The sequence below is a fragment of the Ictidomys tridecemlineatus genome, unplaced genomic scaffold, assembly GCF_052094955.1.
Source record: "Ictidomys tridecemlineatus isolate mIctTri1 unplaced genomic scaffold, mIctTri1.hap1 Scaffold_85, whole genome shotgun sequence".
Taxonomy (NCBI): domain Eukaryota; kingdom Metazoa; phylum Chordata; class Mammalia; order Rodentia; family Sciuridae; genus Ictidomys; species Ictidomys tridecemlineatus.
The window spans coordinates 62,108-79,201 of record NW_027526100.1 but is presented as its reverse complement, the minus strand read 5'-3'; the positions used below and the strand labels follow the sequence as shown (position 1 = coordinate 79,201).

Here is a 17,094-nt window from a genome sequence, read left to right as displayed (position 1 = left end):
CAGAGTGTGATTTCTTGCCATGGCTTGGGCAGGAAGTCCCACCGAGGTCCTCTCCACCAGCCCATAGTTTGTACTGGCCCCAGGATCTGGTCCCATGGCAGAGTTTGTGCCTGTGCATTTCACAATGATGTGCTAGCAGCTAATGCCACAGGGAAACCCCTGACTGAATGCCTGGAGCTCCCTCCACTGGGGAAGCATCTCCTCTAACTCCTGACGCCTGTGCCTTCACAACAGCCCATGATGAGCTCCTCTCCAAAGGTCCTGTAAAGAAGTATATTTAGACACCTACAGTGTACACGCACCTCTCTCTCAAGCTTTCACCTTCCATTTGAAATTGCCTCTTCAATAGTGTGAAAATAAATGCACAGCCTGCCCGGCCACCATGACAGATGAGCATGCAGAAGACTCAAAACACAAAAGGCCAAAGACTCCAGTTACTCTCTAAGATAAACTAAAGTCAAGCAAACAAACAAAACCTAGGGTTCTTCTTTCGGGTTCTAGTACCCCCAAATCTGTGACCCTTTCCTGCAGGTGAGTGACTCCCTAACAAAAACAGCGCCTTCCCTGTCTGCAATGCTGATGTGTAAAGATACAGATGTGAGAAAACTGCCATTTTTAAACTCATGCTTGGGCTAGTTGTAAATTTGATGATTCTGCTTGTAATACTGTGTAATTTTTTCCCTTTCATATACCTCTTGAATTTTTTGTTTGATAAGCTGATCCTTTTAAAGCCTGTTTTTTCTTGCAAATTTTTCTAATTCCTTTCTTTTCTGAGTCTCCCTCTAACAATAATGTATATTGATTTTTACTACAAATTCTGTTGACTAAAGCCTACATTATCTTCATCTTTCTAATTTCTATCCCTATCTTCCTACTTTCTACTCTCATCTTTCAGGCTTAAAGGCTTAAAGCCATCTTGGAACTTGCTCTCTCTCACTGCCTGCCTCAAAACAATAGCCAACTCCTGTCATTTCTCTGCAGTTTCCTACAGCAGACTTTCCCACAGCTACTACCTTTTCTCAGACATTTATTACTCTCTTCATGCTTGAATCATACTAGATACTAGGGGTTGATCTCTCTGCATCTAATCCCTCAGAAGGACTTGGGGTATATTATAATATAGGTTCAATTTTATCTCAAAGGCTGCTGCTAAGGAATAACTCTAAACCTCCTACCAAAAGAGAGTTCTCTAGGATATTCTAAGACAGCATTTGACTCCCATCTAATTTTTCCTTCTTCAACAAATTAACTCTAGTGCTTTCATCCCTATATCCTATGGCATAATTTTGAATTCCTAATCTTGTTCACTCATCTCTGAGTATGGAATGAGTACTGTAAGTCACTACTCAAAGCGTCTGGGATTAAAGAGGAGCTATGGAACTAATCATCACTGATTTAAAAAAAAGGAAGAAAAAAAAAAGAACTTAAACAAATTCTCTCTGAGGTAACTCGTGGCACACTCATCTTTAGAAGCCATAAAGAGATTAGATTCTTGATGTTCAGATACATGCTCAAAGTCATACATCCAATAAGGGATAAGATGTGAATTTCAATCCAAGTTAGATGGTTCAAAGCTCATTCTCTTTATTCTATTTTCTCTGCCTTTAAATGCCACCTTCATTTTTAGCTTGTATGGCACCTTGCATGTAGTTAGGTACTGAGAGGGTAAGAATTAGGCCAATGAAAAAAATGTGTAATTTGCAACAATGGGTGGTTAATGCTTTTATTTTATTCTCATCTTTTATTTGCATTCTCATCCAAAGATAGTACTGGTTATAAATCATGAGACTCTAAAAAGAACACATTTTACCTGGAGGTCAGGATCAGCCAAAGGTTTCTGGGCTCCCAGAGTAAAATGGTCTCTTTTTATGATTGTGTTGGTGAGCTGCAGTTTGGAGGCTGCTTTCCTATAAACTATTTCTTCCACAGTGTCTCGGCCAATCAGCTGGATCACTTTCACAGCCCTGTACAGGAGTCAAATGAGAGCAGTGTTAGAAGTCTGCAAAGCTGGGGAAAAAAGCATGCCAGGAAAATACACCCAAAAGGAAGCAAAACCAAATGACACATTCAGGGAACAATGAAAAGGACACTGCTCATTGGGACCTGAGCATTTGTTAGAGAAATCTGGCCTCAACTTCTTTCTGAACTTTTCCCCAAAAGAGGAAGAGGAAGGAAGATGAAGTGACCATTATTGGGCCTTCATCTGTAGCCAGGATAACCCCTGGCAGGCATGTTACCTCAAGTCAAAGGGTAGCTGAACACAACTTTGTTTCCTCTTTGTGATACTGGGAACCCAACCTAGGAGAGCTTTACCCTGAAGTTATAATCCTAGCCTTAAAAAAAAGTTTTGAGACAGGGTTTAGGTAAGTTGCAAGGTTGGCTTTAAACTTGATCTTCCTGCTTGAGTCTCCCATGCTGATAATGATTACAGGCATGTGCACCCACTGGCTTTAACTTCATTTTTAAACTGAATTAGGATCTAACGTGAGAAACATGAACTAAATAAATTCTAAGTTTCTTCTAATCATTTTGGAATTTAACTGTTCTTTTCAACAAAGTGAGTCTGAACTGATCATGGGACCACTGATCCACCAACATGATTCTACAAGCCAGCAGCACAACAGGGTTCAAACCCAGTGGACTCTAACTCCAACGTGGCACTGTTGTCAGGACTACATGGTCCACCTTCCTCCCCAATCCACAGCTGCAAGCCAACAGAGCAGAAAGGTGCCAATGACTAACTCACTCACTTGTTCTGGCCAATTCGGTGAGCTCTGGCAGCTGCCCACAAGTCATTTTGAGGATTAAAATCACTGTCAGAAAAAATAACAGTATCTGCTGCTTTTAAGTTCATGCCAACTCCACCTAAAAACCATACAAAAAAGGAGCATGATCAGCAACACACAAATAAGGAACTAGAAAACACACAAGGCAGGACTGGGTCCTACTGAAAATCTGAAATCACTCCAACTGACTGGTTTCATCCTTCAAACTGAAATTTCTGCCCCAAACTTCAGGTTTTGACCACCCTACAGTGGTCAAAAGTGCTACCTCACCTTTCATTGTGTGAACTGGGAAAATTTAATTATCAAATATAACAGAATGAGAAGTAAGCAGAAGAAAAGGATGCTTAAGTTAATTGCACGAAGACATTTAATATTTGTTTGAAAACCTTGATTGGATTTTGCTTCAAACAGTCTGTGAATAAGGACACAAGTTCTTTCAGAAAACAGCTACAAAAATAAGAGGTCTGGGGGCTGCAGTTGTAGCTCAGTGATAAAACACAAGTGATAGAACACGTGAGGCACTGGGTTCCTTCCTCATCACCACATAAAAATAAATAAAATAAAGGTATCATCTGTTATGGTTTAGATGTGGTGTCCTCCAAAAGCTCACATGTGAGACAATGCAAGAAGGTTTGGAGGAGAAATGACTGGGATATAGCTTTAACCTAATCAGTGAATGAATTGCTAATGGGATTAACTGAGTGGTAACTGGGACAGGTGGGTGTGGCTGGAAAAAGGGGTTCAGCAGGCACATGGATAAGGGGTATATATTTTGTATCTGGACAGTGGAGTCTCTCTCTCTCTGCTTTCTGATCATGATGTGAGCTGGTACCCTCAGTCACACTCTCCAGCCATGATGCTGCCTCCCCTGGAGCTCCAAGGAATGGAGTCGGCCTTCTATGGACTAAGACCTCTGAAACCATGAGCCCTCCAATAAACATTCCTCCTCCACAGTTGGTTCTGGTCACAGAGGTGAAAAAGCTGACTAAAACAGTGCCCATCTACAACTAAAAATGTATCTTAAAACAACGAGAGGTCTGCAGTGGGCAGTAAGAAACACACATGACCACACTTGCAGCTTCAACAAGGTAGGAAGACCTGACACTAGCTATGATTAGAGCAGATGATACCTGCCTCTGAGTGGAGAAAACCTGAGAGTGTCTTCCTGTACTGGTTTCCACATTGATCAAAGAAGATGTCGTAAAATCAGTTCAAGACAAGAACACTCAATGCAACAACTCTCTGGTCTTTCTCCAATGGTGCAGGAAAAGGCCAAAAGAGCACTTTGGGTTCAGAAATTTAGAGTACTAAGAAGCAAACCACAGGCTTCTCTTTGATAAATGTGGAAACTGTACAGAACACACTCTAGCCAGGGTCGTTGGAGCTCATTGCTAAAACAGGCCTAAAAGGGCTTGTTCCAAGAACTGAATGAAGGGTTCCTTTCTACAGGACTATTAACTCCTGGCTGGATGTAAGACAAGCCAGGCAGGAACGTTCTCATTGAAGTCTTCCTATAAAATCAAAGTTGGAATAAAGAAATACTAATGACTGAATACGGAGAAAGGCTAAGTTATACCCAATAATAAGAGCTACACTTCTATTTTACTACTGCCAAGCACTGCTCATGGCACTTTACATGTGTTGACTCTTTTAACCCTCACAACAACCCTGTGTCCTTGCTAGCACTATTCTCATTTTGCAGATGCTGAAATGGAAACAGCTACATTAAGGGATTTATTTGAAGTCGCACCACTAGAAGATAAAACAGTCAGGATTCCATCCCATATTCCAGAATCTGAGGTCATTACTCCTGGGACAGAGACAGGGTCTCACAGTGTTGCCCAGGCCGGCCTTGAACTCCTGGGCTCAAGCCATCCTCCTGCCTCAGCCTCCTGAGTAGCTGGAACTGTAGGCATGCACTAATGTGCCAGGCTCCAGAACCTTTTTGTCCACTGTATGCTAATTATCAAGGCAGTCATATCATTTGAAAATGTGTTTGTGTTCCATAAGAATTATCTTTCTTGGGCTGGGGATGTGGCTCAAGCGGTAGCATGCTCGCCTGGCATGCGTGTGGCTCGGGTTCGATACTCAGCACCACATACAAACAAAGATGTTGTGCTCGCCGAAAACTAAAAAAAATAAATAATTCTCACTCTCTCTCTCTAAAAAAATAATAATAATAAAGTTGCTTTGTCATCACTAAAAAAGTTAAAAAAAATTATCTTTCTCTTGAGTTAATAGTGGCTAGTGCAGCCCTTCCTCACCAAAGATATTTTAAGCTGCATTTAGTTGTTTGGGACATATTCCTAAGCTATCGCTGCCATCTGCCGGCAATATGTGGTAACAACCTCGTGGAAAGCTGGAAGGAAACATTAAATGAAAACGCGGCACAGGTATAGCTACAACACGATGGCACGTATGACAGTTAGTGCGTGAAAAAGGCTAATGTCCAGGACTGCTTCAGCTTCTAGATAATCTACTCTGAGGCCTCCAAGGAGATTAACTAATTTTAGATGTTTCAAACATTATTTGCTCTCTAAATATGAAAAATAAAATCTTAAAACGCGGGGCTGGGGATGTGGCTCAAGCAGTAGCGTGCTCGCCTGGCATGCGTGTGGCCTGGGTTCGATCCTCAGCACCACATACAAACAACGATGTTGTATCTGCCGATAACTAAAAAATAAATATTAAAAAAATTCTCTCTCTTCCTCTAAAAAAAAAAAATCTTAAACACATAAATGGAATTCCTCTCCCAACACTGACCATGCCTTTGACCACATCCTTTGAGCTTCCCCAAAGACTAATCATGAGACAATGGGACTGAATGACAGGGTGTGGTATATGACCTGGGAAGAGACTGGACCAAAGGAATCTGATTGTATCTTATTATTGGCTTTAAGACACACACTAGAGAAATGATCTCCTGATACTCAAGGGTCATATCTAACACTTCTTTTATAGACCCATATAGTACAAAGCACTTACTAAGTGCTTTCTACATAAGGATGACCTTTCATTCCATAAAGACATTAATCTCTTTATCATCAAGGACACAATTCCTGTTTGTGTTCCTATATCTATTCCATCAGGATTACCATCAAAAAAATAAGATCATGAAACTCAGACTATGAATTCAAAATTAATTTAGGGTTTTTTGATTCAGAATGTAAGAAAAATTCCATTTCCCCAAACCGATTTCAAATTATTTAATACTATGTGAAAGCAACTGGCAAAACCACAAGTGTCATTTATTTATGATTAAGTCATATGGACAATACCATAATAATTATAAATAGCTGTCAGTTTCACTCTAGTCACATTTTAAACAAATCTTTATTAAACTTTATAACACTCTTTCAGAGGTACTCCTGGAGGAAGGGAAACTAGAAAAGAGATTATCTTATTTTCCAAATTCATGGCTAGAAAGGAGAATGAATGAATGTGAATAAAACTTTCCCCCAAATTAAAAACAAAACAAAACAGGACGTTCCTGGTCAGTGGTCTAAGTGGATTAGAATTACTTTCCAACAGGCCCAGGTTTCAGCCTCCCTTCTCACGATCACAGCTTCACAGGTTGAACAGAAAAGAGCTCCACACGAGAAGTCCAGTACTAGGCTACGTAAGTGCTTCGATTCTCTCCTTTTTCAATACTCCTTGGTAAGAACCTCTCCTTTCAGAGAATTAGGGGAAAATGTACCAGTGGTGGGATGACTGTCTGCTTCCTCAACACCCATAGGCTTACCTGCCCTGGTGCTCAGGAGAAAAACAAAGATGGGCTGCTGTCCAAAGCTTTTGATGGCCACGTGTCTCTCTTCGCCTCTCACAGAACTGTCCACACGCTCATAGCTGTAGCCTTTACGTAGAGAAGACAACAACCACACACAGGTCCTTACTCTTTGCAAGGACTCTTAGGAAATAAAATAATCGAGTCATTCCTAAGCCAATGCCTATTTGTCCTTTCCACACCCAAGCCTGCCCTACTTTCAATAAAGCCCAAAGGAAAAATCTCAATTGTTTTATAACTTGATCTTGTTTCTTATTTTATGTGGTACTGAGGATTCAAACCAGTGTCTCTCACATGCCAGGTAAGGGCTCTACCACTGAGCCACAACCCCAGTCTGAAAGATCTAAATTTAGGGGAACAATTCATCACTTCAGTCAAGAGCTTTGTAATGTTGTGAACAACCAATAAAAAAAAAAAATTCATCACTTCACCAAAAAAATCACCATAACACACTATCCTGGGTTTTAAAACCACAGGCAGCCAAAGTCTTTGGCATTTGCATAGGTAATATTTGGTTTTGACTCTTCCCAGGCCACCCTAAATATCCACACACTGGCAGTTGGTGACTACTGAGACACAATCCTGACTTAGGCAAGCAGTAAGACAAGCGCTTGGGAGCCTGCCTGATGACCCAGCACCTGCTTTTTAGTGAAGCTCTAGGGCTCTCCACTTGTCACCACGCATCAGGTCAGGAAGGGGAATTATAATCTCAATTCATGTTTTGGTACTCGAGATTCCTCAATGTGCCAGTAGCTGAAGTGTCCAGTTACTGCAGTACTTGGGGGGCATCAAGTAGATCTGAGAGACCACTCCGAACTAAACTTTAAAACAGTTATTTCTGCGGCTGATACTCTCCCACAGGCTCAAAAATCAACCCCTGTTCAAGCTTTGTCCCATTATCCCACATCAATTTTATTATATATTAAGCAGAGTTCTCAAGTAACTGCCTACATCCCCTATTGTCACAGAAATAACTGCTCTCACCCTCCCTCTGCTTGATTTGTGGGATCTCCATACTATCTATCTTCCCTTTCTTACTAATCCTGCATAAGTACACAACTGCTGAGCTGTCGAGAGACGCTGCAAGTGTTTGTCGCTGAAACTCGACTCACACATTTTTGAAGCCACTCAACATTTTCACAATGTCTGCTCCATACCCATCACCTACATCACCTGGTGAGAATGTGGGTGTTACTTCTGCCCATGCGTCTCTACCCTGCTGTTGATCTTGCTTCACACACCACTGTCCCCTCTCCTCAGCCTTTTCACCTTCTTTGTCTTTAACTTTTTCCTCGGTAACCTTCCCACACCCCTTAAGACTCTCAGATGATGTAGTGGCCAAGGGGAGTCACCTTTGCAGTCCATATAGTCCTGGAGAATATCCAACATCTGGGTCATCTGAGAGAAGAGTAAGACGCAATGGCCCCTGGCAAGAAGAAGAAAAGGAGAAACTGCCAACTCTAGTAGTGTTTACGGGGAGTGACCCTCAGGCAACATGACAAAAGGGGATAACTTTACACATAAGGGAAATGCTAAAGTAGAAATATCAATGTCCTGTACTTTCTCAGAAACTCTGAATACTTTATACAAGAAGACAAAGTGCCTCCACATGTAGCTGCATCCCTCAGAGCAGTCCCAGGGCACCTGTCAATTCACCAGGGAGTGTGGAAGCCCTGTCGTAACCAAGGATCCTCTTTCCGGAATATCACTTCACTCAATGAAGACAGAAGTTTCATTTCAATAGTAAAATAAATATACATGTGAAGAGTAAAGGCAAGGTACAAATGTGTGTGCACCCACTCCCCAAGATCCTGAAGAGCTATGGAAGGCTATCTACTGCTATTCCCACTTGGCGGTACAAGTCATTACCATCTAGAAAAGTTGAAAAGCATCATGTTAGAGAAGCAATCCCCCATGGTACACAAGAAACTTACATATAGAGTGTGAATAAAGGAAAGGATAATTCAAAATAATGTAGAAGAAACAAAATCAGGGTGACAGCCCTTATCATCAGACATTGTTTTAAATTTACCTGAACAAACAAGGACAATGCTGTCAAAAAAATTTTTTTTCTAAGAAAACGAACTTACCTTAATGTTGCCAGGAGAGTAAGACCAAGAGTTAGGGAGAACATCGGCCAGACTCCAGCCCCATATTGTTGGAAAAAGCACTGAGTTTGAAGGTGAGTACCTGGATTCTTATCTCTCTCTGCCACTTACTACCTATAATGACATTGGGCGTGACCTTTCTAGGTCATGAAAAACTTGGATGGAAGGTATCTATAGGTTCTTCTCCATCTCTAACACACACACTTATGGTAGATACGTCAAAGGCCATAAAATACAGTAAGACATGTAATTATGATTATTAACAATTTTTCATATTTACGTTTTAGTCATAGTTGAACACAATACCTTTATCTATTTTATTCTTTTAATTTCTTTAGTTGTAGATGGACACAATAACTTTGTTTTATTTATTTATATTTTTGTACATGGTGCTGAAGATCGAATCTCCTGCCTCACGCATGTGAGGCGAGTGCTTAGTCACTGAGCTATTTATTTATCTTTGTGTGGTGCTGAGGATTGGACCCAGGGCCTCACATGTGCTATCTAGGCAAGCACTCGACCACTGAGCCACAACTCCAGCCCCAGGACATGCAATTATTTAATTTGCAAAAGACTGGGCAATTTTGACAAATCTGAAGTTTTAAGTTAGTTCAGGCCACACCTGGGGCAATCATCCTAAAGGCACAATTCTGAAATTCTTGAGTCTCTTGTCTTTTCCTAGACTCCCCCTTTCCTGTGGTGATGAAGATGTACATGCTGGATACCAGGCTGCTGAACACTAACCAAATGTCATCTTCTGATACCCAACTTGCATTTCAGGGAAAGAGTATTCCCCAACTACGCCTTGAGTTTAAATCAAATCCCAAAGATTAACAAGAACCAATGTTTACTCAACCTTTATTATGTGTCAGTTCAATTCAAGGAACCAGCAGGCAATTTTAAAAGAAATGCTCAATGTTGACTCATCCTTGTGGATGCAACCAACATAGCTGGACAGATGAGGTGAACACACATTGATCAACAAGGTAGCAGAGTAAGGTAGGGCTTGCCAAGTCCTGGACTGGGATCCTAAATGCTGCAGGAATTCAGGAAAGAAAGGATCAAGGTGGAGGAGTGGGGTTGGATGAGATAGAATGGGGTGGGTGTACAGTTGCAGAGAAAGTAGGCCCTGAATTCCAGGCTTCTAAAAAAGGGAACTTGAATCAGTCTCAAGAATCAGTAAGTTCTTCATTACTCAGGTTTGAACCAGTCACTCCCCAAGAGCAGTACATGTCAACCTATTCCTACCTGGAATTCAGGAATGCCAGCAGCTTATCCAGCAGGTGAAGTTTCCCACTAGCCTCAATCAGGTGGTCTCCAACTTCAAAAGGCTCTGGCTCCACACCTGGAAAGCAGAGAGCCCAATCCTAATTGTGTGCCCTGAGTCAGGGCAAAATTCTTAAGTAGAAAACCCAATAGGTAGGCAACAGAGAGAGCCCAAGCTCTTTCTAATGCAGTAGGTCCTTCAGTCTCACCTATTTGAGGCATTTTCTAATTATTTGCTTAATATCAACTGCAGAGCCTGGCACATCCAAAAAGTCTAATAAATATTTATCTAAGAAACAAACTCACTCTTTAGGAAACTGAGGGAAAGGAAGATGCCAGAGATCAAGAAGATCCACAAAGGAAATTCTAAGGCTCTCACTCTAGATAAGAAATCAAGAAATAGGCTTAGGTGTGTATAAAAGTGATTCTCAAGGTACAGGCGGCAGTCAGAATATTCTGGAAGATGTCCTTCAAAATCTATGTTCCTAATGGCCTTTCTCCCTTAAAAAAATAGTTCTAATGTGCACTTGATTAAAGTTCTGTTAAACTTTTAAACAGCTCCTAATGGTACTTGGCAGACTCCTTAAAACAAGTACAGCAGACCTTTTGCAATCTTTCTACACTAAGGAATTCCAGGGCCAGCCATCAGAGTGCATCCAAAAACCCCAATGGGAATGAAAATGAAACACTACACATAAATTTGTGGCAACAAGAGCAGTGCTTAGAGGGACATGTACAGAAGTAACTAGGATGAAAGGAGAGAGCAAAGGACACAGAGCAGGAGCATGCAGACAGGAAGAAAGGCAGGAAAAACTGCTACCCCAGAAGCTGAGTGAAGAGCATCCCAAGGAGGAAGCCATCTGCTGTGTCAAGGGATCTGAGAGGTTAACGAAACGTGAACTGACAATGCCTGGGCATCACAGAGAACACAGAGAACTGGGCGTAGTGACCAAGAGGGCTCAAGACGAAAGGAAATCCAATCCTAAAGAAGGGTCAGATGAATCGCCATTATGACCCATTCTGTAAAGCTGCCAGTTTTCCTCTCCACAACTGTCACTATCATGAAAGAAAGAAAAGCTCCCTGCCCTCCAAAAAATCTTAGAAACATTTCTAGATTGCAGAAAAGTAGAGTCCAGGCAAATGCAATGGATCCTGCATTAAGAGAGAAAAAGGAAAGCAGCTTAAGGAATATTACGGGACATGTGAAGAAATCTTCAGTATGAATAACACGAGATATCATTAATATACAGAAAATGAGAAGAAGCAGAGTAGACACATAAATGCAGCAGTTCTGTTGAAGACTCTGGCTATGATTTTGGTTACAGAACTACTAATGAAAAATAATGGGGGGAAACAGGACACTGGCTCACCATCAAACAAATACGGGTGATCCACGCACTTTCGAAGCTGGGATAAGATATTCTGAAGTTTAACTTTCCTTGCCATCTCATTTTCAAATGCATCTGAAATTTTGAAGATAGAGAGGAAAAGGGACTAACAAATCAAAACACAAACAAAACACAAACATAACCTTTCTCATTTCATAGTATTTCCCTCAAGTTTATACTACCCTCCCAAATGGCAATCAATTGCACTGAGAATTAAAATCATATCCATATGGGATTTTCTTACTCCTCACTTTGTTTTGAGAAGGAAGTCTACAAGGTGAACTTAGCAGTGCTTTGTTAAAACAATTGTAAACTTCTAAAATTTCTTCTTTAACTGCTATTGTGGTTTTAAGATGGGAGAAAAAAAAGCAAATAGAGGATAAAAATCATGAGTAGACACTTAAAAGTGTTTGCTATATTGCAGGCATAAGAAAAACGATGCAAGAGGAAAAAGAGAAATTCCATCATGCAACAACCAAGTCTGAGCTACACTTAACACTGCTATTGTTCCACATCAGGTGATTGGCATATCATTCAGAATACAAAATTCTACCTTATATTCTTGCTACACAAAGTGAGTGTAATCATAAATATTTCCCTGCACAAAAATCACATCCCCATTTAGTTTCTTAATGGACCAAGTGTCCTCTGAATACCTAGGTCTTTCATCAAAATAGCCTTGTAGTATTTTTTCTGCAATGCTGACATGCCATGGTATATCACTACTTCTGTCTTTTTGGGAAGTTCTTTAGCTACCACTGCTTTCACTCTCCTCAGCAGAAACGGCTGCAAGAGGTTGTGAAGTTCACTTGCTGTGGAAGGAAACAACATAAAAGAGTGTGGTACAAAAATACAGCAGAGGCGCCGAACTACTAGAGAACATGGAGCAACTCACTTTCCTCATTTTCATGCTAATTCTGTGTTCTAAGTCTGTACAGTAAGTTTTCAGTTACAGATGCTCCTGGACTTACAAAGGGATTACATTCCTATAAACCCATCACAAACTGAAAATATCTTAGATGTAAAAAGTGCCTTGAACGGACCTAACATACCAAACACCACAGCTCAGCCCACCCTACCTCAAATGTGCTCAGCACTTACATTAGTCCACTCAGCAAAATAATCTAACCCAAGCCTCTTCTATGAAAAACTGTGAATACTTCATGTAATGTGCTGAATGCCTGTGACTAAACAACTGACAACACAGAGCACTGTGTGGTATCAGTTACTTACCCTCAGGGTCTCTGAGTCATTGGGGAGTGGTGCCTCGCTGCTGCCACCCCGCCTCACAGGACAGTACCTTACAACCTATCCCAAGTCTGGGAAAAGACTGAAACTCATGCCTTCTTATGGCTGAAGAGCATCCCATCCTGTATCTACACCACATTTCCTTTTTATCTGCTAATGGACGTCTAGGTGAGCTCCACACTCTGGGTACTGTTAAGAGTGCTGCAATGAACACAGGAGCACAGACATCTCTTGACATGTCGATCCCCTTCTTCGACTATATGCCCAGTATGGGATTGCTGAATTGTACAGCAGTTCTATTTAGTTTTCTGAGGAAACGCCATCCTGGTTTTTACGATGGCCATACCATCTCCATTCCCACCCGGGTGTCTCAGAGTTCCACTTCCACCACAGCCTTGCCAGTGTTTGGTGTCTGTAATAACCATTCTAAGGGGGGGGGAGGTTTCCCATTATGTTCCTGATTTGCATTTCCCTGATGATTATATTGAACATTCTAATATAACTAACAATAATGCATTTTATATCTTAAACCAGTTAGAATCTAGAATTTTGAATATATTCACCATAAAGAAATGATAAAGGTTTTGCTATATGATATGCTAATGACCTAAGTGATCACTATGCAAAACATCAACAGGTATAAATATGTACCTCAAACATAGGTACAAATAGGTACACCAATAAAAATTTGAAATTCAAAGTACAGTTTCTATTGAATGTTGCTGCTTTTGTAAAGTGGTAAAGTCAAAAAATTATAAGCTGAACCACCATAATTAGAGGACCAATCATTTCTCCCTTTCCTGGTTTCTTCCTATTCATTCTGGACTTGTTACTGGCTTTTAATACCCAAACTACAACACTCAAAGAACTGGATTCTTCTTAGGAATAATCTCATTTTCAAGACACTGTTTTCCAGGGTATTCTTCATTCCATCTCACTGATCAGCATACAGCGTAGAAATGCAGGGTGAGCAATACTGTCTCCATGTTTATGACAGTTAAGTGAGGCTCAGAGAAATCAGACCACTTATCCATGGACACACAAGTGAATGTGAAAATGGCGAGCATTAAAAGTGGATTTTTAAAAACTTCTAATCCCTTGTTCTTTTACAGGCATCTTAGACTTCAAAAGCTACACTAAGTTGGAAGTATACATCATGTAGGAAAACCAGAAACAGAAAACAAAAATACAAGCAACCTGTTAAATGTGAAATTCAGATAAACAATTCATAGCTCTTCAGTACCAGTGTGTCCCTTGTCATTTGTAATTAGATGTCCCATATCTGACAACTCTAAACATGGGAGTAATCAATCAGAGCAGGTTTGCTGGTCATCTTTACCCTGTGGTTTGGGAATTTTTGCTCTAAGAACCCTCTGCAACTCATATTTAACCAGCACACACATAATCATTGGGAGGCCCCCTGCCATCTGTTTTGGACAATCATCCTAGGGTATTCAGATATTATGGGAATGTTCCACAAGGCAGAGTGGCAAAGGTATAAGAAAAAGCTACGGTTATACGAATGAAGGCTTCCCTTTTCCCTTCCACATCCCAATCATCTCGAACTTCTGGTTAAAAGAAAACAGCAGTGTTGTAGAATTCTTAACAGTAGTCTGGATCTATAGCATGCACTTACTTTTCTCCACTGGCAAGTGGAATGGAAAGTTAACAAAGTCTATAATTTTTATAAATTACAAGTTGAAGCAGCATGGTAACATGAACTTGAGGCTTGAGGATGGTAAGCTGAAGGCCAGCCTATGAAACTGAGCAAGACCCTGTCTCCATTTTTTTACAGAAGGACTGGGAATGTATGCCTGTGGTAGAGCACCCCTGGGTTCAATCTCCATACCACAAAGAGAAAAAAAATGAAAAAAAATTAGAAGTTGGTTTTTAAAAAAGCACACATATCAGTGGGTACTTTCTACTTTTTCCAAAAGTGAACCAATAAGCCCCACTGCAGAATCATGTAACAAACAAGTAAGAGCCATGGATAGCAAACAAGTGGATACCACATGAGGGACCATCATATGCCTTATATCTGTGGTGGTTTTTCTCCCTGGAAGGCATTCTCCAGTCATTGATTCTCTTCCTTTTCAATCTACAACTCTTATGCATTAGGGAAGTTTCTGTGTCAAGATCTCTTGGGGATAATTTGCTAAATGGGAATTAACCTGATTTGGACTCTTTTTCAATATCCCAGTAACGTTCAACAAAATCCTCCATCTGTTCCTTGGAAAACAGGTCAGGTTCCACAAAACTGAGGAGAGAGTAGAGCTCTTGGAGGCTGTTCTGGATAGGAGTTCCAGTCAACAGGAGACTGAAGACCACCGAGAACTAGAATATGTACATTAACACAATTAAAAATCTCTACCACTGGTAAGCAAAACAAAGTGACCCATCACAACATTTATTTGAACACAGAGGGACATGATATAACACAATGAACCAAGGCAAATGAAATCAGAAGGCTCAGGTTCAAGTTGTACACTCTATTTAATTGAGAAATAATACCTCTCCAGTTTCGACCATAAGGAGGGGATAATAATCTGTAAGAAGACACTCTTGTAAGCATGTAAGTGACATCGAGTTGTAAACTCTTGAGTATTACATGAGTATTCACTAGGGTTAGTAAATGCAATCTATGTGAGGAGTCAAACTATGTTATGACCTACATGGGGGAATTAATGGGAGTATCTGAGTAAACACATTCATTCAAAGAGTTTAAGAAGCCAAAGTTATTTATAGCATCAGGCCTCTCTGCTACAAGCAAACAGCAAGATTTACACTGACACAATGTCTGTTCATAAACTTTGCAATATATCAGAGTCAAGATATCAAGATTTCTAGATGTTTCTGGATAGTAAGCCATGGACAGTCCAATATAAAAAGGGATTTTGTAAATTTTTGAGAAACAGGGCTGGGAATGTGGGTCACCAGCAGAACGCTTGCCTAGCATGCATGAAGCCCTGGGTCAAACCCCAGCATTTCCAAGAGAAAAAGGAAAAACATTGAGAAACAGACAGGAACACGGAGGATAAGAGACTAATGAAGGAAGAAAAACAGTAACAACAGATATCAGGCCAAGCAAGGTCAACCTCTGAGCTGACATTAACAAGAACTTACACCAGCAGAATTAAGTAATGTGGAAAAGTCACATCCTATGCATGTGTATTATTTTAAATATAGAGTACAAACTCTTGGGAAGGACATGTAATCAAGGGTCCCTAAAAAAAGGCAAAGAGGACAGCAGAGATAGAGGATGCCCTACCAGGCAGGAAATAACAATATTTGAAACTAATAAAAATGATGATATCTTCAGTAAAAACTCTAAACACTGCAACTTTTAGGCCAATAAATATTAAAATACATAATCCAGGTCTAAGATCTTCTTCTAAATGACCTCTAAATTTAAGTGATTTATTATAGGATGAGGACCAAATTTTGATTATCTCAGAAATTAACAAGTGTGGTCTCATGAATGAGCAAATTTTCAAGTCAACAAGGTACTTCACATTTCATTGGCTTCTCAGAAACAAGGGCAGGTCCAGGCCACAATGATCTTTCTCATCTACTTTGCTGAATGATACAAGAGATCAAGAGAAGGGAATGCAATCAAGTGTATCATACTAAAAATACAACAGACGAGAGACTGAAGGCAATATGCTGTAAGAAATTGGTCTCTTCATGACTCCACGTGAAAGGTAAGTTTCTAAATAGGTAAATTGGGGGAGGCATAAGGTATATCCAATGCATCTACAACTGCAGACAGGAGTATAAGATCTTTATTTGTAAAAAAAAAAAAAAAAAAAAAAAAAAGAGAGAGAAAAATTAAAATCACTCAAAAGAGAGTTGAAACATCTCCAAAAATACAATGCATTTTATTGGGGTAGGGTCTGACTCATTTGATAACTAGATTTTAGTAAATGTTATCTTCTATATAAAAGAGAAAGGAATAGTAATTAGCCATATTAAATACTACTTTTGTCACTGCCCTCCAAAATAGGTTTATTTAGCTCTGCAGAAGTCTTAATACAGAAGTTTTAATTTATGAGATGGACATCATTATCCGAAGTACATGTATGAAGACACGAATGGTGTGACTCTACTTGTGTACAACCAGAGATATAAACAATTGTGCTCTATATGGGTAATGTGAATTGTAATGCATTCTGCTATCATATATTACAAATTAGAATAATAATAATAAAGTTTCAATTTAGTTGGCTCTGTATAGACTAAACTAAGTGGTTTTAAAGGGGAGTTAGAGGGGAGAAAGAACGGTGAACAGATGGGTATAGGATTTCTGAGCCAGGAAACTGCTCTGCATGATACTATAGGGTGGAAACATGCCATCACCTGTTTGTTCAAACTCACAGGACATGCAACAGCGAGTGAATCCAGCATTATGGACTCTGGTGACACTGCGGTGCCAATGTAGTTTCATTAGTTTTAACATCTCTCTTCAGGGAGAGGCTGAGATGGGGGAAGCTAGGCTTGTAAAGGGGCAGGGGATA

General features: G+C 40.2%; 1 pseudogene; it reads right to left on the bottom strand.

The window, feature by feature from the left end:
* LOC144364799 (transport and Golgi organization protein 1 homolog) overlaps window positions 1–17,094 on the bottom strand; it is a 150,034-nt pseudogene that overhangs the window by 85,298 nt on the left and 47,642 nt on the right.